We start from the raw sequence: 22630 nt of genomic DNA on the forward strand, positions 1-22630 counted from the left end.
TCGACAAGGTCCCCCATGACCTTCTGGCAAGGAAACTAGTCCAATGTGGGCTAGGCAAAACTACAGTGAGGTGGATCTGTAATTGGTTAAGTGGACGAACACAGAGAGTGCTCACTAATGCTTCCTCTTCATCTTGGAAAGAAGTGACAAGTGGAGTGCCACAGGGTTCTGTCCTGGGCCCGGTCCTGTTCAACATCTTTATTAATGACTTAGATGAAGGGCTAGAAGGCATGATCATCAAGTTTGCAGACGACACCAAATTGGGAGGGATAGCCAATAGTCCAGAGGACAGGAGCAGGATTCAAAACGATCTTGACAGATTAGAGAGATGGGCCAAAACTAACAAAATGAAGTTCAACAGTGACAAATGCAAGATACTCCACTTTGGCAGAAAAAATGAAATGCAAAGATACAGAATGGGGGACGCCTGGCTCGAGAGCAGTACGTGTGAAAAAGATCTTGGAGTCCTCGTGGACAACAAGTTAAACATGAGCCAACAATGTGATGTGGCGGCAAAAAAAGCCAATGGGATTTTGGCCTGCATCAACAGGAGCATAGTGTCTAGATCTAAGGAAGTAATGCTACCCCTCTATTCTGCTTTGGTTAGACCACATCTGGAATATTGTGTCCAATTCTGGGCACCACAATTCAAGAGAGATATTGACAAGCTGGAATGTGTCCAGAGGAGGGCGACTAAAATCATCAAGGGTCTGGAGAACAAGCCCTATGAGGAGCGGCTTAGGGAACTGGGCATGTTTAGCCTGAAGAAGAGAAGGCTGAGAGGAGATATGATAGCCATGTATAAATATGTGAGAGGAAGCCACAGGGAGGAGGGAGCAAGCTTGTTTTCTGCTTCCTTGGAGACTAGGACGCGGAACAATGGCTTCAAACTACGAGAGAGGAGATTCCATCTGAACATGAGGAAGAACTTCCTGACTGTGAGAGCCGTTCAGCAGTGGAACTCTCTGCCCCGGAGTGTGGTGGAGGCTCCTTCTTTGGAAGCTTTTAAGCAGAGGCTGGATGGCCATTTGTTAGGGGTGATTTGAATGCAATATTCCTGCTTCTTGGCAGGGGGTTGGACTGGATGGCCCATGAGGTCTCTTCCAACTCTTTGATTCTATGATTCTATGATTCTAATAAGATGCCACAGTAGAACAGAAGTAGAAGCAGCGGGCGACTCAACTTCACCAGCTTAAGACAAACTTGTACTCTTCAGGACTCCTGTTCCATTAAATGTATTCTTCCCCCATGCTTACATGTAGAAAACCCAATTCCAATTTAAAAAGAAAAAGAATGGCAAAGATGTCTACCTAAGACCTTGGAGAGTGGGAAAAAGGGTAAATAATATGGGACCAATAGGGCGTGGTTCAGAATGTCTCTCTCTGTATGTGCCTTCAAGTTGCCTGTCGTCTTATGGCAACCCCATTAATTTCGTAGGGCTTTTTTAGACCAGAAAAACTCAGATATGGTTTTGTCAGTTTTCTCTTATGAAATATAGATTTGGGTATGTACTATTGGTTGTCATGGACTTTGTGGTGTAGGTTGTATTACTGGCTTTATGAAAATACAAAAGGAAATAGTAAGGACAGAACGTATTGTTAACAGAAACAAGATGGCCGACCCTATCTAGTTTCAAAGTTGACACAGGATCTGGTGCCTTTAGGGTAGTTAGACTCTCTCTCTCTTTATAGACAAACTGGTTATTTAATTTATTACTGGACACATTTATATAGCTTCTTCATAATTCAGACTCTCTAGGCAAAGAAATGAATACAATTAATAAAATGTTTGGTGTGTGATATTATACTAACATTGATTCTATCTATTTTTATTTATTGGTTTACTTTATTTGTATCCCACTTTTCTCAAGGACTCAAGGCGGTGAGAGGTAACATGACACAACCCAACACAACCCACCAACCCCTGTCCTGAAACTATTGCTCAAGTTTCTAGTCCTCCAAGTTCAGTATTTATTCCTGTTCAGGCTATGGATTGTTTTATGATGTTGTATTATGTTACTATGATGTGTTTATTTCATATTTTTATTTTATTGCATTGCGTTTTAATCTGTGTTTGTCTGGGCTCATCTCCATGTGTTGTTGTTCATTCGTTCAGTCGTCTCCGACTCTTCGTGACCTCATGGACCAGCCCACGCCAGAGCTCCCTCGGGCGTCACCACCCCCAGCTCCTTCAAGGTCAGTCCAGTCACTTCAAGGATGCCATCCATCCATCTTGCCCTTTGTCGGCCCCTCTTCCTTTTACCTTCTACTTTCCCCAGCATAATTGTCTTCTATTCTCATGATGTGGCCAAAGTACTTCAACTTTGTCTCTAGTATCCTTCCCTCCAGCGAGCAGCCGGGCTTTATTTCCTGGAGGATGGACTGGTTGGATCTTCTCGCAGTCTAAGGCACTCTCAGCACTTTCCTTCAACAGCACAGCTCAAAAGCATCTATCTTCCTTCGCTCAGCCTTCCCTAAGGTCCAGCTCTCACATCTGTAGGTTACTACAGGAAATACCATGGCTTTGACTATGCGGATCTTTGTTGCCAGTGTGATGTCTCTGCTTTTTACTATTTTATCGAGATTGGACATTGCTCTCCTTCCAAGAAGTAAGCGTCTCCTGATTTCCTGGCCACAGTCTGCATCTGCAATAATCTTTGCACCTAGAAATACAAAGTCTGTCACGGCCTCCACATTTCCAGGTAAGCAGCCCCAAGTCCCTTCGGGGAGATGGAGGCGTGTATTTAAAAATAAAGTTGTTGTTGTTGTTGTTGTTGTTGTTGTTATTATTATTATTATTATTAAAAGGCAAATACAATAAAAACACTTTTGTGTCATTGATACAAAACTTAAAATATAGTTACAATACAATATAATATTGTTAAAATTATCTGTCTGTCTATATGTCTATCTACAACAAAACTGTATACTGTAAAAACCCATTCCAGGCAATGATTATGTAGCAGTGGAAGGCAAGTAAACCATCTTAGCTTCTCTAGGGAGGAAGTTCCAAAATCTATCTCCAAGAAGCATCTTTCTCATATTCCCACCAAATAAGCCTGAAATGTTAGTGGGGCAGGAAGAAAACACCTTTACTAAAGTTCTTACAGCTTGAACAGGCTCAGAGAGGCTCAATTTGCTCATATGTCAAAACCAAAATTCCAAGTTGAAACGAATTGAAATGATATAAATCTGTTCCAGCCCCCAAAACCACACCATTTTTATTAAGTTATTTATCTTCAAGATCAGAGAAGATGCTGGCAGAGGTGAAAGAGACCACTCTACCTTGCTCCCTCCACCCCCCCCCCCCCCCGTTCTGTCCCGGCTCCACTCATTGTTGGCGAGCTGGAAGTAGCTCCAAAGGTGTGAAGCATAGGTTGCATGGTGGTGCTGAGCTGCCACAACTGTCTGAGTGGCTTCCCTCCCTACCTTCCTCCTCCTCCTCCTCCTCCTTTCCTTCTTTCTGTTCTGTCTTCCTTCTCCTCCTCCTGTGAGGAGGACTCTTTTAGGTTTCTCTGGAGTGCTTTGTGAAGGCAGCCCAGGGAGCTCATAACTCAGATATTGGCTCATATTTCAAAGCCAAAAATTGAAGGAGTAACTACTTGTTTCTTGGAAAACCCGTAAGTAGGGACATTGTACTACCATATATACCCAGTGTTGCCTAGGTATGACTTCTTCCTTCCCCTCAGAGGCAGCTATTGCCTTGCCTCTTCTACAAATCCACCCTCTCCATTTCAGAGGGGCCACCTACCTGCCTCCTATTTCCTTTCTCCGGCTTACGTCCATCTTTTCCTGACCATGTGAGAGGGTCTCCATTGGAATATATCCATGACAACTCTGACCCTCTAAAGAGACTCCTTATCTGTGGGTAGGCTCTCTGAGTGGGGCTCCTACACTGCCTCTCTGCTGATGCCCTGGCGCTCTTCCACTTGTCATATCTCCCTCTGAGGTAACCTTTCTATCTATACACTGCCTTCTTGTGGTTGTATCCAGGTGCTGCATGGTGAGGTTCACGGGCTGCCAATGCAATTTGTTTAACAAACGAACGCTATATAACAAAAGGGTTAGACTTTTAAATTTAAACCCAACCAACATTTTAAATTGGACACTGAAGGGTGATGTGTACCAAGTTTGGTCCAGATCCATCAAGCCATGTAGGAGCCTTTGAGGTACAAACATATATACATACTTTCATAGATAAATAGATAACAGATGCATTTACAGCCAAGGTGGGGTTCTGCAGTCTCCACAACATAATATTTACTCCCATCAAATCTTCCTACCTCTTCCAAGCCAACTGGTCATTAAAAGGACTTTATCATCCAAGCCTTCAATCTGTGAAGCCTATGTAGGATTGTAAGCCTAAGAACAGGGATTATCTAAATATTGATCTTTGTCAATGACTCAAGAATCTTTGTGTGATTGATAGACAGAGTAAAAGTCCTTCAAGTAAATAGATGAACAATTATTTCACAACTACCACCTTCTGTAGCAAACCATAGGTATTCTATTAACTATCCATACCATGGTCAGCCGTGAGATTTCCTGCTGTATGCCAAATCCCACTTGGGCTTCTGGTGTTAGCTGGTGGATCTGGTTAAGGGCTTCCTGCTGTTTATCCACTTGTGCCCTCAGAGCTTCTATTTTTTCTTTCTGTGTTTTCAGATGTTCTTTATTCTGTCTCCTCAGTTGCTCTAGCTCTGCTAGAAGAAGCCTGGTGGGAAGGAAATTGGGGAAATTGGGGAAATTGGAGTTCTGTGATGCAGGTTGTATTACTGCCCTTTTGAAAAACACAAAGGGAGAGAGTTTGAAGGAAGACTGGACAGCATACCACACCCCCCCCCCCCCAGCAAAATTCTCATTGAACATCTCTGTGCCCATCATGTGAACTATTGAAGATGTTGTTAAAACAACTTTTGGATTTTGGTTCAAAATAATCAGACATGATGCATCCATCCACCCATTATGATTAGGGATGGAAGATGGGTTGCCTGGTTAGCAGCACTCAACTAGCGTTTGGGACTAATTAATGAAATCTAACTTGTTACATGATACTTAATTTTGTTCTCTCCACAACAAAGGCAAACAGCATACAAAGTCAACAACCAACATAAGGGAAGGGCAACTTGTTTTCTGGTGCTTCAGAAACCAGAACACAAGTCAATGGATTTAAAATACAAGAAAGAGGATTTCCCTAAACACTAGGAAGAACTGCTTTACTGTCAGAGCTGTTAAACAGTGGAATGGATCATCTTAGTGGTGGGCTTCCCATCTTTGAAGGTCTTTAGATAGAGGTTAGATGGGCATATTTTGGATGTACTTTAGTAGTATATTCCTGCATGATGGAGGCAGAGTGAAATATATGTCTCTTGTGGTTCCTTTCAAATTCTCATATTCTTCGATTATTTAAATTTAGCAACTACAAACAGGAAGGAACCAATAACAAAAAGTGTAACGAGGATTCATGCTGTTCCCTATAAATTCCATAACCTCTTTATAAACCAATGAATTAATGAATGCAGTAATTTACAATTAATGCGATTAATGAAATTCAAAGCATTTTTTTTCTTTTTCAATGGACAACATTAATGAAGTCGTTTTAAACTCAATATCCCAAGTTCTCAGTAACAGTTTACCCAAAGGTACTTTTGTAGGTCACATAGAAGGGAAATTCAGATCAGAAATATTAAAATATATTTTTTCATCCTAGTGCAAAAAACTGTTTGTCTATTACATTGGGATTTATTTATTTTGCACATATGTGCATTCACATACATGCCCCTATCCCTTCCTGACAGTCTACCTATGTAGTTATATAGAAAACACTTGGTGCTTTTTGCAAGGTTGCTCGGAAATTCTGGAAATCTAAAACCTATGCTGTACTCTGGACACATGTTTTCAGGGGTGGAGAAACTATTATTGCATAAAACTCAAATTTAATTTTAAGTCAGGCTCTTTTGGAGCCATTTGCTATTGAAATATGGGACCAAAGGAAAAAGCACATGAGGAAAAACCCCAGTTGATCTGATAGCAAATTCATTGTTTAGGGTTTGTAATGCTGTTCCTATGGCAAGCCCAGTGATCACAAAATATAGGGCATTGCCTCTGGAGAACATGGAAAAATCTCTTTATATCTTTTACTAGGAGAAGAACTGGCCAAGAAAACACACCCAGAATCAGCATCCAGAATCCTTAGTAAGTTGTCCTGGTCCCAGCTAATGTGCGTCCTATTTTTCCAGACTAGATGTCATCATGTCCCTTGTGGGAAAGTAAAATGGCCACTCCAAACCACTAATAGCCACTTCCTCTGTTGGTTAATTAGATCCACCAAAGTCCAGTAACATCACAGGGAGACTTCAAAAGCATGAATGATCTCAAGTTTGGAGCCTGCACTGACAGAAAACCAACTTCAATTCAGGTCAACTAGATGTCATCCATAGACTCTTTCTTCTGTCGCTTGAATAGAGATGCAGCCTTTTAAAATCTTACTATATATGTCCCATCTCAAATGTCTGTGCCATCCAACTACTGATTGTCAGGAATTTAAACAACACTCGAACAACAGCTAACACCTTCCAACAAAGGATTCCCCGAGGCAGGAATCAGCCAGTCTTTGAAGTTGCAAGGGCCACTGCTGCAGGAGTCTACCATATACCATGCAGCTGTGAAGCACCAAACACAGCACCCAAAGCCAAATCAGGGAACATGAAAGACACTGCAGACTAATTCAACCAGGGAAGTCAGCCATAGCAGAGCACCTGATGAGCCAAACTAGATATAGCATATTATTTGAGAAAACAGAAATGCTGGACCTCTCTAACAACTACCACGTCAGACTACACAGAGAAGCCATTGAAAACCACAAGCATGTGGACAATTTCAACAGAAAGGAGGAAACCATGAAAATGAAGAATATCTGGCTACCAGTATTAAAAAAACTCTGAAATCAGGACAGAAAATGAAGAGCAACACTCACAAACAGGGGAATCTCAGACAAGAACCAATCAGGGCCAGCAAACAATTCCCAAGAAAGGACCCCACAGGCAGAAACCAGCCAGGCTTTGAAGCTAGAAGGCTATTAAATGCTAAACAAGGTGGCCAATTGCATCATTTGGACTTGGCTCATCCAGACAAGAGTTCTCCCTCCTTCCCTCCCACTTGCCTAGTTTCCACCACTGTGAATGCCTGCCATAGATATGGGAGGAGAGAATGCTTCTGGAACATGGCCATACAGTCTGGAAAACTCACAGCAACCCAATATTCCAAATTTGTGATGAAATGGACTGCCTATGAATGAAGACTGAGTACCCAATAAAATGTGCTAGTGTTTATGATACCGTTTGATTCTTTTCTTCTTCCTGTGACAAAATGACACGACTACCTCTGTGCAAGTTAAGAGTTGAATACCGAGCTAACCATTGTTACCCCAACTGTCATAGCAACACTCTTGTTTCTTGCTGTATGGCAGCCTATCCGACCAGCCCATCTTCATATAAAGCAGCAAGCTGGACTTGGGGCCAAAAAGCACGACAAAGCAATCCACTTTTGAATATTTGACAGTGACACTCACTTCACCGTTCCACATGAGAAGTAAAAGAAGTAAACATGTTTGACCTGGCAACTTGCTTTAGAGCCTTATAGGCCAAGCCGAGCTCTCCATCTTCATTCAGATATCCCTGTCCTCAGTCTTGTTAGAAAGAAAGGACAGAGGAAAGTGAAACAGAAATGGAACCAGATAGGAAGGAACAAGAACAGGAGAATCAGAAATGAGAAAGGGGAAGAACAAGGAGGTATTCCTGAGGACTATCACCCAACTCAAATGTCCTGTTTTGGGGGATGTTCCATAACACTAGTCAAATCAATGATTATCTGGCATGCTTGCAGGAATCTTATTAACGCTCCATTTTATCTTTCTCTACTTGTTCACACCTCTCGCTCGAGTATCTTTATTGGTGTTTCATTGGATAAATAGATGGGACGGTATTCATGAGAAGAATATGAACATCTCTCTTAAGAAAATGGCACAAATTTGGGGGATTAACTCTCACTGCGGGAAACCTATAATCAAAAGAAGAATTCTGGCAAAGAACCAAGATACAAATTTAGCTACAATGTGGCTAATGGGTGCAAGAAAACAAAATGTATGTATCTTGGGTCACTTCACTATTCTAAAAATAGTGGTTTGTTGGAAACGTTTTTTAAATACATTTTTCCAGCCACAATTGAAATGGGTTGGCAGCACTTCCATTAAATGTCCCTAACTACTTAGTACATGCTTCACGTGCGTCACTCTCAAAACGTCATCATACAGAAAGTCACATTCCTCTCTGGCTTTGGTATCAATTCTGTTTCATAAATCCTACAAGATTGTGGTCAGAGCTAGAGAATGTCACTCCTGACACTATTCGTATTCCTATTGAATTTCATTTTCCCCTAGTTCTGGGATTCAAGATAGCCTACAAAATATTGAGACCAGGACAGATTAAAAACATGCAAAACATCAATAAAAGGTAAAGTAAAGGTAAAGGTTTCCCCTTGACATCAACTCTACTTGTGTCCTTCTCTGGGGAGTGGTGCTCATCTCTGTTTCTAAGCCAAAGAGCCACCGTTGTCCATAGACTCCTCTAAGGTCATGTGGCCGGCATGACTACATGACTACATGGAATGCCGTTACCTTCCTGTCAGATATCACTGAAAGGTCTCTCCAAGGTGTTGTCAGCCCTTGAGATCTAGAAACTAATGTTTGTGTAAAAGTAAAACACCATCCTGATACCAGTTTCCCCCAAGAAAGTTGCAACCAAGAATACACACAGAACAATTTATAACACAATCCAACTGTGTAACATAAGGTAATAGAATTCTCTTTATGGTTATTGGTTACTGTCATTGTTGCTTAGTTGCATCTGGGGATGTTTCCCAGTGTTATTGCAAAGAAGATCAAAACAAAAGTCTCAATTCAGTTGATCTAATCTTTGATTCTGGATAAACAAAGATGGGCTTACCGGTTGCTCTGACGGAGTTCGTGATAGGCCTCTAGTTCATCATCAGTATCTGCACGTTTGTTGCTGTTCGGCCAACTCATCTGCATGTTGTTAGACTCCTTTTTTTAAAAAAAGTCAACCATGAAATGTTTTGTCTCATAAACTATTTCCATTTCTTAATGCTCGAGACGGGTGATGCATCACTTTGCTCTGATCTACAAAAGCATTTTGAAACACAATTGCACAGAATGATCTGCTAGATTCAGAGAGCTGTACTGTGAACCCACTAACAAACCATCGGTTTGTCCCAGTCTCGTTGGAAACAGAAGATACTGGAAACTTGCAATTTAGTCTTCAGCTCTGCCGTAATCTTGCTCAAAATAAATTAAAAAGTTAGCAGACTTTGTCTTGTAAACAAAATATCTTCTCTCAGAGGGGGAGAAGCTGAATAGCTAACCCATAACCCATGTAAAGGAAGGAAATAGCATTATAAAAAGATAATATTTTATTTTCATATGCTTTGACCAAAAGGATTTCTGGATATCAGCAAAGACTCATCCTGGTTATTAGCACCTGACACTCAGGTTGCAAAAATATCTATCTTTAGCCTGGCAATTGGTTTTACCTTCAGACTGTTGTATGGTAGACCTGGAGTGTGGTGGAGGCTACATCTTTGGAGGCTTTTAAACAGAGGCTGGATGGCCATCTGTTGGGGGTGCTTTGAATGTGATTTTCTTGCTTCTTGGCAGAGCATTGGACTGCATGGCCCACAAGGTTGCTTCCAACTCTATAATTCTATGAATCTATACTGAAACATTACACAAAAGTGTATAGATACTGTCATTATGCTTCCATCCCTGCCGATGGTGTGACATAGTATGGTCTACACACCTTGCATCCCACTTCTGATGCTACTGCTTTGTAGATCTACTAGGTTAATGCTGGTGTATATTTGTGTACGTGCTCACCTATGGTGTAGTTATGCTTTTTTTCTATTACATATGGGAGAGGAGTTTGAAAGACAAACCTCAAGACATACAGAAGTTTTATGTTTGAAATGAAGCTTGAACTGGAAGCATTATTATCTGTAACTGCGTGAAACAATGGAATATATAAATATAAATCTATTACATTAATGGAAAATTGCTTGGAATTAATTAGTTATTATTGTTGCGGACCTTAAAGTCATTTCCAACTCTTGGTGACCTTAAACCACAGCAGGAAGCAGTTACAGAATGCGGTCAGAGAGAGTATTCAAGTAGACACAATGCGATTTCTAAATATCTCAGTGTAGTATCAAGGAAAAAATAGTTTCCCGTTACCTTTATCATGTTCATTTCATCCTTTAAGTTCTCATAGCTTTCCTCCAGTCTCAGAAACTCCTTCATCAGATGTTGATTTCGGGCTCTCTCCTCGTCCAGCTCCATGAGAAGACGATCCTCAACAACTTCATCTTGCGGGGGGAAATGAGGGGGAACATTTTTTATATGTTTTAACTCTTGGATTGCTACAGAAGGGCACTACTGTCCACTTTAGATGGATAGAAATTCAGTGATTTTGTTTTCAGCTACCTCTTGTCTTTGCAGTCAACACTCATCCTGGGGGACCTAGAAAATTATTATAAGCTTCCAACAGATTTAGCATAGAGTCACAATGTAGGATTAGCAAATTCCTAGAGGATGTTTCACTAGGAATTTAGTGTGACTCTATACTAACTTCTGTTGGAAGCTTATAATAGAATCACCTGGAGGACATTGTAAATCCTTCCATTCATTATTAGTGCTAATTAATCCACAAGCCGCATCTCCTTACCATCTATCTGGAAGAAGATGTCGTTGGTTAGTTCCTTTTCCTCCTGCTTTAGGAGCAGATTTTCTTCCTCCAAGTCTGAGTTCTGCAAAGGAGAAAATAAGGGGCAATATTACCATTTGCAGCCAAGCCAAGGTCAACCAGCTTCATAGAGCGATTGGGTTTCTCCTGGCTACCTTTTATAGCTAAACCAGCTAATTTATAGCAGCCTAATTTTTATCTATGTTCATATAACTTTTCTTGGTTTTCTTAGAAGGAGAATCTGCAGAGGCATTTTATCAAGTAATGTATGTACAATGCATTTTTTAAAAGAAATCCTAAATGGGAGGCAGGAGATGGAGGGAAGCAAACCATTTATTATAAAAGGTTCTACTGTGTTACAAGGAGCCATTTTGGTGTGCTTGAAGGGTGACAAAAAAAATTTAAAAAGAGAGAGAGAGAACCCAAAGCAACCGAAATAGAACAGCTCTTTCACAAAATGATCTCCCTAAAAGATCTTGATGCATTCATTGTTGCCTAAACAGTGGTTCCCAACCTTTTATTGACCAGGGACCACTTGATTTAGATGTTGGAATTGTGGGATCAGGGCCTTAAAAGGGGCCCTACTGCCACTTCTCCTTATGAAGTCTGCCTCTAAGAAGGAAAAGGTAGTAATAGAAATGTGGGGGAGAATGAATGGATTCTACTTGCATCTCCTCTTAGATCAGTAGTTCCCATTCTTTCTTTGAACAGGGACAACTTGACCAGGGACCACTTTGACCAGGGATCACTTTGACCAGGGATCCCTTTGACCAGGGACCACTCTCCAACATTATTACCAAAAGGGTTACAAATCAGTTTTTGGTCAACTTTAGATTCAGTTTGGTTTGGTTTGGTGCTGATTCAGAAAATTGCATTGGATAGAACACATCAGCTCTAGTTTCTGATTTCTCAAAAGTCAAAAACCTCCATCCTCTTTTCTTTTGGTGGGGAATGAATAATACAGAATGTATTGTCGAAGGCTTTCATGGCCAGAATCACTGGGATGTTGTAGGTTTTTTCGGGCTATATGGGCATGTTCTAGAGGCATTCTCTCCAGACATTTTGCCTGCATCTATGGCAAGCATCCTCAGAGGTAGTGAGGTCTTTTGGAACTAGGAAAAAGGGTTTATATATCTGTGGAATGACCAGGGTGAGACAAAGGACTCTTGTCTTTTGGAGCTAGGTGTGAATGTTTCAACTGACCACCTTGATTAGCATTTAATTGCCTGCCAGTGCCTGGAGCAATCTTTTGTTGAGAGGTGATTAGATGTCCTTGTTTGTTTCCTCTCTGTTGTTGTGCTGTTCATTTTCATGGTTTCCTCCTTTCTGCTGAAATTGTCCACATGCTTGTGGATTTCAATGGCTTCTCTGTGTAGTCTGACATGGTGGTTGTTGGAGTGATCCAGCATTTCTGTGTTCTCAAATAATATGCTGTGTCCAGGTTGGTTATTAAGGTGCTCTGCTATGGCTGACTTCTCTGGTTGAATCAGTCTGCAGTACCTTTCATGTTCCTTGATTCGTGTTTGGCCAATGGTGCGTTTGGTGGTCCCTATGTAGACTTGTCCGCAGCTGCATAGTATATGGTAGACTCCTGAAGAAATGAGAGGATCCCTCTTGTCCTTTGCCGAACGAAGCATTTGTTGAATTTCTTGGTGGGTCTGTAGATAGTTTGTATGTTGTGTTTCCTCATCAGCTTCCCTATGCGGTCAGTGGTTCCCTTGATGTATGGCAGGAACACTTTTCCTCTGGGTGGATCTTTGTCTTTACTCTCGTGGCTTGTTCTTGGCCTTGCAGCTCTTCTGATGTCTGAGGTGGAGTATCCATTGGCCTGTAGAGCCCAGTTTAAGTGGTTCAGTTCATCTTGGAGAAGGTGGTATTCGCAGATTCTTTTTGCACGGTCTGCCAAGGTTTTAATGGTGCTTCTTTTTTTGACTTGGGTGATGGTTGGAGTTTTTATGTAGATATCTATGTGTATGTGTTTTCTGTAAACAGTGTGACCCAATTATTGATCTGGTTTACAGATGACTAGGACATCTAGAAAAGGCAGACTTCCTTCATTTTCTTTTTCCATGGTGAATTGGATGTTTGGGTAGATGTAGGTGCTGTTGAGATGTTCCAGGAACCTGTTGAGTTCTTCTTCTCCATGGCTCCAAATGGTGAAGGTGTCATCCACATATCTGAACCATATAGCGGGCTTTTTTGTGGTTGTTTCCAGGGCTTGTTTTTCAAAGTGTTCCATGTAGAAATTAGCTATGACCAGCCTGAGAGGGCTCCCCATCGCTACTCCATCTTTCTGTTCATAGAATTCATTGTCTCACTGAAAGTAGCTGGTGGTGAGGCACTCCAACAACCACTGGCAGGCAATTAAATGCTAATCAAGGTGGTCAGTTGAAACTTTCACACCTAGCTCCAGCAGACAAGAGTCCTTTGTCTCACCCTGGTCATTCCACAGATATAAACCCTTTTCCCTAGTTCCAACAAACCTCACTACCTCTGAGGATGCTTGCCATAGATGCAGGCGAAACGTCAGGAGAAATGCCTCTAGAACATGGCCATATAGTCCGAAAAAACCTACAACATCCCAATAATACAGAATGTTCTCTCCATGCCTTGATCAAATGTATTCATATACCTTCCATATTATGAGGAGGAGAGTATTGTCAGAAAGAAGCTTGGAAAAGTTACTATTTGGACTCCAAATCCCACAATGGCAAGGGGATTCTGGAGTTCAAAAAGGTAACTTTTCCAAGCCCTAACATCATGATAGCGAGCCTAGAAACACTGGCAGTGCCTTACTTTTCGGAGAACATCATGGGCCATTTCTAGTGCCAGCCAGAGATTTTCAATTTCTTCCTTCAAGCTTTGTTCATTGATGTTTTTTGGACAGTCTTTGAGTTCTTTTTTTAATTCAAGGATTTCAGCCGTATTCTTAGAGATGGCTGTGGACAGCTGCTTCCTCAGGAGCAGGTACTGTATGTTCTACAATGAGGGAACCAAAAAGAGAATATATGAGTTCATTCCAAAATTCCACAGAAGTAATAACACACCAGGAAAAAATCTACAGCCATTATTGAAATAAACAGCTATTAATTGTGTGTTTCCACTAGATGCTGACCAAGATTCATGCTTAATCACCTAATGGTTCCTACTGAGATGCCATTTGCTAGATCTTCCAGAACAACTCTATGGTATTCTATTTCTTATATAGAAACCTTCGTAATTGGGGATGTAGTCTGTGCAAAAGTCACATAACTGATTTGCATAGAAAACACCATTCTGTACATATAAAGTGACATATTTCCATAGAAACATTATTTTCTGTACAGGAAATGCAGTCGTTTCTGGTCACTCAGGCAGGGAGCTTTGAGATGGTTGAACAGAAGCTCTCCGAAGCCCTTACTGCCTATAACAGGAAAAACCAGCTGATCCCTAATCCATCTAAAATGCAGAGATGTGCTTTTCACCTTAAGAACAGATAAGCATCCTGAGCTCTGAGGATGACCTGGGAAGGAATCCCACTGGAGCCTTGCAGTACACCCAAATACCTTGGAGTCACTCTGGACCGTGCCCTGACCTACAAGAAGCACTGCTTGAATATCAAGCAAAAAGTGGGTGCTAGAAACAATATCATACAAAAGCTGACTGGTACAACCTGGGGATCCCAACCAAATACAGTGAAGACATCTGCCTTTGCGCTCTGCTACTCTGCTGCTGAGTATGCATGCCCAGTGTGGAACACATCTCACCACACTAAAACAGTAGATGTGGCTCTTAATGAGACATGCCGCATTATCACGGGGTGTCTGCGCCCTACACTACTGGAGAAATTACACTGTTTAGCCGGTATTGCACCACCTGACATCCGCCGGGAAGTAGCCGCCAATAGTGAAAGGACCAGGGCAGTGACATCTCCAGCCCACCCCCTGTTTGGGTATTAGCCAGTACGTAAACGACTTAAATCAAGAAATAGTTTTCTAAGATCTACAGAGACACTCGCTGGAACACCTCAGCAAGCGAGAGTCCAAAAGTGGCAGGCTAAAACCCAGAACCCCAACCAATGGCTGATACCAAATGAGAGACTCCCTCCTGGGCACATAAAAAACTGGGCGACTTGGAAGGCACTGAACAGACTGCGCTCTGGCACCACGAGATGCAGAGCCAACCTTAAGAAATGGGGCTACAAAGTGGAATCCACAACATGCGAGTGTGGAGAAGAGCAAACTACAGACCACCTGCTGCACTGCAACCTGAGCCCTGCCACATGCACAATGGAGGACCTTCTTATAGTAAAATCAGAGGCACTCCAAGTGGCCAGGTACTGGTCAAAGGACATTTAATCAACTACCAAGTTTGCAAACTGTGTGTTTTGTTTGTTTGTTTTTAATGCAATACAACTGTTCGGTTTGCTCCTGACACGATAAATAAATAGGAAATTCAATTTTCTGCACAAAACAAAAGTGTGTGTGAAATTTTCATCAACTAATTCCTAAAACGTGAATAGCCTTTAAAAATGTGTGGCTTTCCAAATGTGAAGAAAATTACTTCCTTTGAGAAGAATCTTAGATCATCATTACATCCCAAATAACAAGGTTTTCTTCTTTTTCAGGTTTTAAGAATTGAGAAGGGAGTGCTTAGGAGAATTCTACATAATAGGATTGCCATCAAAATGAAAAAGATTCCATAACTATCAGAAGAGTTCAGAAATGAAATGAGACTGACGGGAGGTTTTGGAGTCTCATTGTCTTTAAAACAGCAATAAGTGATTCTCTGAGAAATCCTAATGAACGTGTGGAAGGCTGGGATAAGAAAGATCAACACAAAGATGACCAGAAAGAAATAATGCTTCTGATCAAGAGCCATAGAGGACATATCAAATGAATTGTAAACTCTCAAATATAGAACATAACATTGCTGCAAATGGGAGGACAATTACTCTTTAAGTTTCACAATAGTATGAAGGCGAAATTAAATATAAAATGAATCAAGTGAATGGCATTATCCGTTGATCTTACAGAGATTGTTGAAATATCAATTATGAATATTTTTGTTATAAAATGCCACAATGAGGGCAATGGAGACCTCAGCCGATGGAAGCTTCCTCCAAATCACAAAAGAAAAGTCTATCCGATATATGTATCATTTCCGTTAAAAAAAGAAGCTTTCCTTTGTAATCCATGATCAAGGGAAGCAAAAGCGGGCAAAGATTGTTCTCTTTTTTGTTGAGGTCTGCCTTGGCATGGCTTTTTTTGTCAATAGAGATAAGCAATGGAAGAACAGCACCATGAAGTCTTAGTAGGAAAGCTTGGCCTGGCAGCATTTTCCTTTCAGTGCTATGACAGAACCTGCACACTGGAGGGATTTCTCTTCGAGACGTAGAATTGTCTTATTTAATTCAGTCAAAGCCAAGTTTAAAGAAGGCTATGCTTTTGCTTTTTTGTTGTTGTTAAATGATCACACAAGATGTCAATTTCTTTTCTTTTTCTTTTTTGCATCTAGGACCATCAGAAGGATTTTCCTTGGTTATTTTGTGAGACCTTGAACCAAAGCTCCCTTTTGAGGTGGATACAACTCCCAGAACACCCTTAGCCGTTATGGCTGTCTGGGCAATATGGGAGCTATAGTTTTTTTAAAAGGAACTTTTCTGTACTCTGCTTTTTCAGTCATGATGTCAAGATGCAGGACCTTGCATGGCAGTAAGAAAGGTCCTTCTGGGGAAGACTATTTGGAGGTTTTTGAGCGTATTGCGCGGTCGCGTCCGCCATTAACGAATCGATTCGTAATTGTTTCGTAATTGTTTCGTAATTATTTTACGAATTACGAAATTTCGTAATTATCGAACTTTTTTACAGAAAAATTTTGGAATTCTTTTAAAAATCGAAACACAAAACCCCCCAAAAAACGAATCGATTTTAGAAACAATTTTTTCCGTTGTTACCCAGGCCTAATGCATAGGTATAGCTGGTGAGAGGCTTTCCCTTTTTCTTTCTGTTTTGCATGCTCAATAAGGGAGTCTAAAGATAAATGCTGTTGACCTTGTCTATTCTAGGCAAGTACACACATCTATATAGGACCATGCAGATTTAGAATAGATTACAGATTAATCACCATGACTCTACCCTTGGAAGACAATCATACTTGACCATGAGTGATCACTGCCTGTAACAGGTACTGCAGGATCCCAGATCAAATTTTAACTTTTGTTTACTGCAGACAGACTCTTGTAATCCAATACCAAAAGCCCATGGTTTGCTATCCTCCCTTCAAAATATGTACTCCCAATCCTCCTATCGTTAAAACCATCCTGCCAAGCAGAGGACAAGGAGGTGTAGTGAGGGCAGGATTGAAACGCTTGTGCAAAAAGGAATGTCTTTGTCAGAGGGTCCTTCCACACAGCTGTATAAAATCCACATTAAACTGGATTATATGGCAGTGTGGACTCAGATATTCCATTTCAAAGCAGATATAGTAGATTATTTTGTGGTCCGTGCTCTTGTTACATCCCGAATAGACTACTGTTACGCACTCTATGTGGGGTTGCCTTTGAAGACTGCCCGGAGGCTTCAACTAGTCCAATGGTCGGCAGTCAGGTTGCTCACCGGAGCGACGTGCAGGGAACATACAACTCCTTTGTTACGCCAACTCTACTGGCTACCGATCAGCTTCCGAGCACAATTCAAAGTGCTGGTTGTAACCTTTAAAGCCCTAAACGGTTCTGGCCCAGTCTACCTGTCCAAATGTATCACCTGCTATGAACCATCACGAAGTTTAAGATCTTCAGGAGAGACCCTTCTCTCGATCCCACCACTATCGCAAACAAAAGAGTAAGCACACCTTTTTATAGTTCCTCCTCGCAATCATTCCTCTTGTGTAGGCCTGGATGATAATGGCTGCTTTGGTTCTCCTCAGGCGAGGAGCTAGCCTGTAAAAGAGCAAGGAGATGGTTTGGAGATTTCAAATGGGATCTGAAAACTAAATAAAAATGTTGCAGTGTAACATCAGTATTTTGCAAACTTCCTCCAGGAAACTTCACTCCTTTTTTCCAGCCTATGTGGAAACCCTTATTAACTGCTGATCAGATCTACTCCTTATTGGGCTTCCCGATGCTCTTGAGCAGGGGTCCTCAAAGTAAGGCCCGAGGACCAGATATGGCCCTCTAAGGTAATTTACCCGGCCCTCGCTCAGGGTCAACTGGAGTGTGAAAAGACTCGAAAGCACACAACAACAACAACAACAACAATCCTATCTCATTAGCCAAAAGCAGGCCCACACTTCCCATTGAAATAATAAGTTTATATTTGTTAAAATTGTTCTTCATTTTAATTATTGTATTGCTTTAAGTGTTATTTGCACTACAAATAAGATATGTGCAGTGTGTATAGGAATTCATTCATGCTTTTTCCAAATTATAATCCGGCCCTCCAACAGTTTGAGGGACTGTGACCTGGCCCTCTGTTCAAAAGGTTTGAGGACCCCTGCTCTTGAGAATGAGCCTAGCTTCCTCTTCAAGAGAGATATTGACAAGCTGGAATGTGTCCAGAGGAGGGCGACTAAAATGATCAAGGGTCTGGAGAACAAGCCCTATGAGGAGCGGCTTAGGGAACTGGGCATGTTTAGCCTGAAGAAGATAAGGCTGAGAGGAGATATGATAGCCATGTATAAATATGTGAGAGGAAGCCACAGGGAGGAGGAAGCAAGCTTGTTTTCTGCTTCCTTGGAGACTAGGACGCGGAACAATGGCTTCAAGCTACAAGAGAGGAGATTCCATCTGAACATTAGGAAGAACTTCCTGACTCTGAGAGCCGTTCAGCAGTGGAACTCTCTGCCCCGGAGTGTGGTGGAGGCTCCTTCTTTGGAAGCTTTTAAGCAGAGGCTGGATGGCCATTTGTCGGGGGTGATTTGAATGCAATATTCCTGCTTCTTGGCAGGGAGTTGGACTGGATGGCCCATGAGGTCTCTTCCAACTCTTTGATTCTATGATTCTATGATTCTTTCAGGACCCATTTTGGTCCAGCTTTTGTTGGCCCTGAGAAGAACAGCAAACCACAGACCACCTATTACAATGTGGTCTGAACTCTGACACTTACACAATGGAGGACCTTCTCACAGTGACACCAGAGGTACTCAAAGTGGCCAGCTTCTGGTCAAAGGAAATTTAGTATAATGCCAACTTTTAAGCTTTGTTTGTGTTCTTTTTATAACTGTAGTCTCAATTCGCTTCTGACATGATAAATAAAATAGTATAGGCTGGATGGCACTATTGGCATGTCTGCGGTATCTGAAACGTCTTTTAATGCTCTTACAAAAAAAAGTACTACATATATCCATTAGGCCTGGGTAACAACGCAAAAATTTGTTTCTAAAATCGATTTGTATTTGGGTTTTTTTTTTGTTTCGATATTTAAAATAATTACAAAATTTTCCTTTTAAAAAGTTCGATATTTACGAAATTTCGTAAATGGTAAAAAATTAACGAATCGATTTCCGAAACAATAACGAATCGATTCGTTAATGGCGGACGCGACCGCGAAATACGCTAAAAAACCTCCAAAAACTTCTGAAGCTTCCCTCTCCCTCTGTTCTTGACTGTTGGTGTGATATTATAATTTTTTTTCACTAATTAAACCATAAAACTGGCCCAGACATGTGGAAATAATAACAAAACGACCTCGGAACAATAACGAAACGAATACAATAACAAAATACGAAGCATTTACAAAACGTATTTAAAAATTCAGTTTTTTTAATAAATGCTCCATAATGGTTCGTTATCGTTTTGTAATTGGAAAAATTAACGAATTATTAACGAATTACGAATTAACGAAACGAAACCGCCCAGGCCTAATATCCATATGTTTAATATCGCTTAGGCTAACATGTTCTGGTCTTAAATTTTGAAACTCGAAAGACAACCTGATGAATGTTAGTTACTCCAATACTACAGCATGAAAAACCAGGATTGCGCAGCATAACGACTGCTTACATGAAAAGAAATCCAGCACAATGGCAACAAATTGATGTGACATTTCAAGCCATGAAAGCCATGTGCAGTGGTTTGCCGACACTGAGGAGCAGGTGTGTATCCTTATACGCTGTCACAGCTGGGAGTCTTTACATGGAAAATTTACAACCAGCTGATTGTTACATTCCCATAATAAATGTTCATTTTTAAAAACACACATTTTTCAAGAGAGAGTTACATGTGCTTCACTGGATTTTATGGTTTATTCTTTGCTTTCAGTATATATATATTTTTTTTAGAAAAAAGGAAACTAACTTTTGAAAGTGGAGGTGGCTGAGCCCATTTCCAATGGAGTCCTGCAGGACATCTTAAATTTACCATATGATAGAAGAAGAATCTGTTACACAAGAAGGATGGAAGTACCAGATCATGTGAAAAAGACAGCCTCATACCTTCAATCATAGATTCGCAATGTGCAAAAGAATAGACCACAACATTACGTCAGAAAGAGACTTTTAAAAATAACCAATTAATTAAAGTAGACGTAGCTCAACAAGAAGGGAGGAAAGCAATGACAACTCTTTATGTAATATCCTGTTCCAGGATATTACATAACCCAACAATGTGATATTTATGTAATATCCTGTTCCTGTTTTGTCAACTTCCTGTTGACAAAAGATTAAATGCATCACTTCTGTGAAACAATACAGTTAATGATGGCCACCATAGATGTTTCTGTAATAAGATACCGTTATCACAACTGATTCTGGGACATTCTGGAGATTTGAAAACGTTGGTGGCATCATGGAGGAGTCCAGAAGGGAAAATTTAATTTTCAGTCTTCTACCCAGAAGTTAGCTATAATAACTGATTTCTGGGCAGAATATCTTAAATTAAATTTTCATAGAATCATAGAATCAAAGAGTTGGAAGAGACCTCATGGGCCATCCAGTCCAACCCCCTGCCAAAAAGCAAGAATATTGCATTCAAATCACCCCTGACAGATGGCCATCCAGCCTCTGTTTAAAAGCTTCCAAAGAAGGCGCCTCCACCACACTCCGGGGCAGAGAGTTACACTGCTGAACGGCTCTCACAGTCAGGAAGTTCTTCCTCATGTTCAGATGGAATCTCCTTTCTTGTAGTTTGAAGCCATTGTTCCGCGTCCTAGTCTCCAGGACAGCAGAAAACAAGCTTGCTCCCTCCTCCCTGTGGCTTCCTCTCACATATTTGTACATGGCTATCATATCTCCTCTCAGCCTTCTTCAGGCTAAACATGCCCAGCTCCTTAAGCTGCTCCTCATAGGGCTTGTTCTCCAGACCCTTGATCATTTTAGTCGCCCTCCTCTGGACACATTCCAGCTTGTCAATATCTCTCTTGAATTGTGGTGCCCAGAATTGGACACAATATTCCAGGTGTGGTCTAACCAAAGCAGAATAGAGGGGTAGCATTACTTCCCTAGATCTAGACACTATGCTCCTATTGATGCAGGCCAAAATCCCATTGGCTTTTTTTGCCGCCACATCATATTGTTGGCTCATGTTTAACTTGTTGTCCACGAGGACTCCAAGATCTTTTTCACACATACTGCTCTCGAGCCAGGCATCGTCCCCCATTCTGTATCTTTACATTTCGTTTTTTCTGCCTAAGTGAAGTATCTTGCATTTGTCCCTGCTGAACTTCATTTTGTTAGTTGTGGCCCATCTCTCTAATCTGTCAAGATCATTTTGAATCGTGCTCCTGTCCTCTGGAGTATTGGCTATCCCTCCCAATTTGGTGTCGTCTGCAAACTTGATGATCATGCCTTCTAGCCCTTCATCTAAGTCATTAATAAAGATGTTGAACAGGAACGGGCCCAGGACGGAACCCTGCGGCACTCCGCTCGTTACTTCTTTCCAAGATGAAGAGGAAGCATTAGTGAGCACCCTCTGGGTTCGTCCATTTAACCAATTACAGATCCACCTCACCGTAGTTTTGCCTAGCCCACATTGGACTAGTTTGTTTGCCAGAAGGTCGTGGGGGACCTTGTCAAGAGCTTTACTGAAATCCAGGTACGCTACATCCACAGCATTCCCCGCATCTACCCAGCTTGTAGCTCTATCAAAAAAAGAGATCAGATTAGTCTGGGATGACTTGTTTTTGATAAATCCATGTTGACTATTAGCGATGACCGCATTTGTTTCTAAGTGTTTGCAGACCACTTCCTTAATAATCTTTTCCAGAATCTTGCCTGGTATTGACGTGAGGCTGACAGTAGTTGTTTGGGTCATCCTTTTTTCCCTTCTTGAAGATTGGGACCACACTGGCCCTCCTCCAATCTGCTGGAACTTCTCCCGTTCTCCAAGAACTCTCAAAGATGATTGTCAGTGGTTCCGAAATGACTTTCGCTAGTTCCTTCAATATTCTTGGGTTTAGCTGATCTGGCCCTGGGGACTTCAACTCATTTAGAGCGGCCAGGTATTCCTGGATGACTTGTTTCCCAATTTGGGGTTGGATGTCCTCTAATCCCTCATCCAATCCATCTTGCTGAGGTTGAAGATGACTTTCTTTTTGTGAGAAGACCGAGGCAAAGAAGGTATTAAGTAGTTCTGCCTTTTCCCTATCCCCTGTCAGCATTGCTCCATCTTCTCCTTGAAGAGGCCCTATCGCCTCCTTGTTTTTCCTTTTTCTACTGACATAAGAAAAGAAGCCCTTTTTATTGTTTTTAATGTCCCTGGCAAGCCTGAGCTCGTTTTGTGCTTTAGCCTTGCGGACCTTTTCCTACAGGTGTTGGCTATTTGTTTGAATTCTTCTTTGGTGATTTCTCCCTTTTTCCACTTCTTGTGCATGTCTCTTTTGTGTCTTAGCACAGTTAGAAGTTCTT

General features: G+C 41.3%; 1 pseudogene; it reads left to right on the forward strand.

The window, feature by feature from the left end:
• Positions 1-15790, forward strand: part of LOC137097179 (protein FAM118A-like) — a 60757-nt pseudogene extending 44967 nt beyond the window's left edge.
• Positions 15791-22630: the final 6840 nt, after the last annotated feature.

This window comes from Anolis sagrei, chromosome 5, assembly GCF_037176765.1.
Source record: "Anolis sagrei isolate rAnoSag1 chromosome 5, rAnoSag1.mat, whole genome shotgun sequence".
Taxonomy (NCBI): domain Eukaryota; kingdom Metazoa; phylum Chordata; class Lepidosauria; order Squamata; family Dactyloidae; genus Anolis; species Anolis sagrei.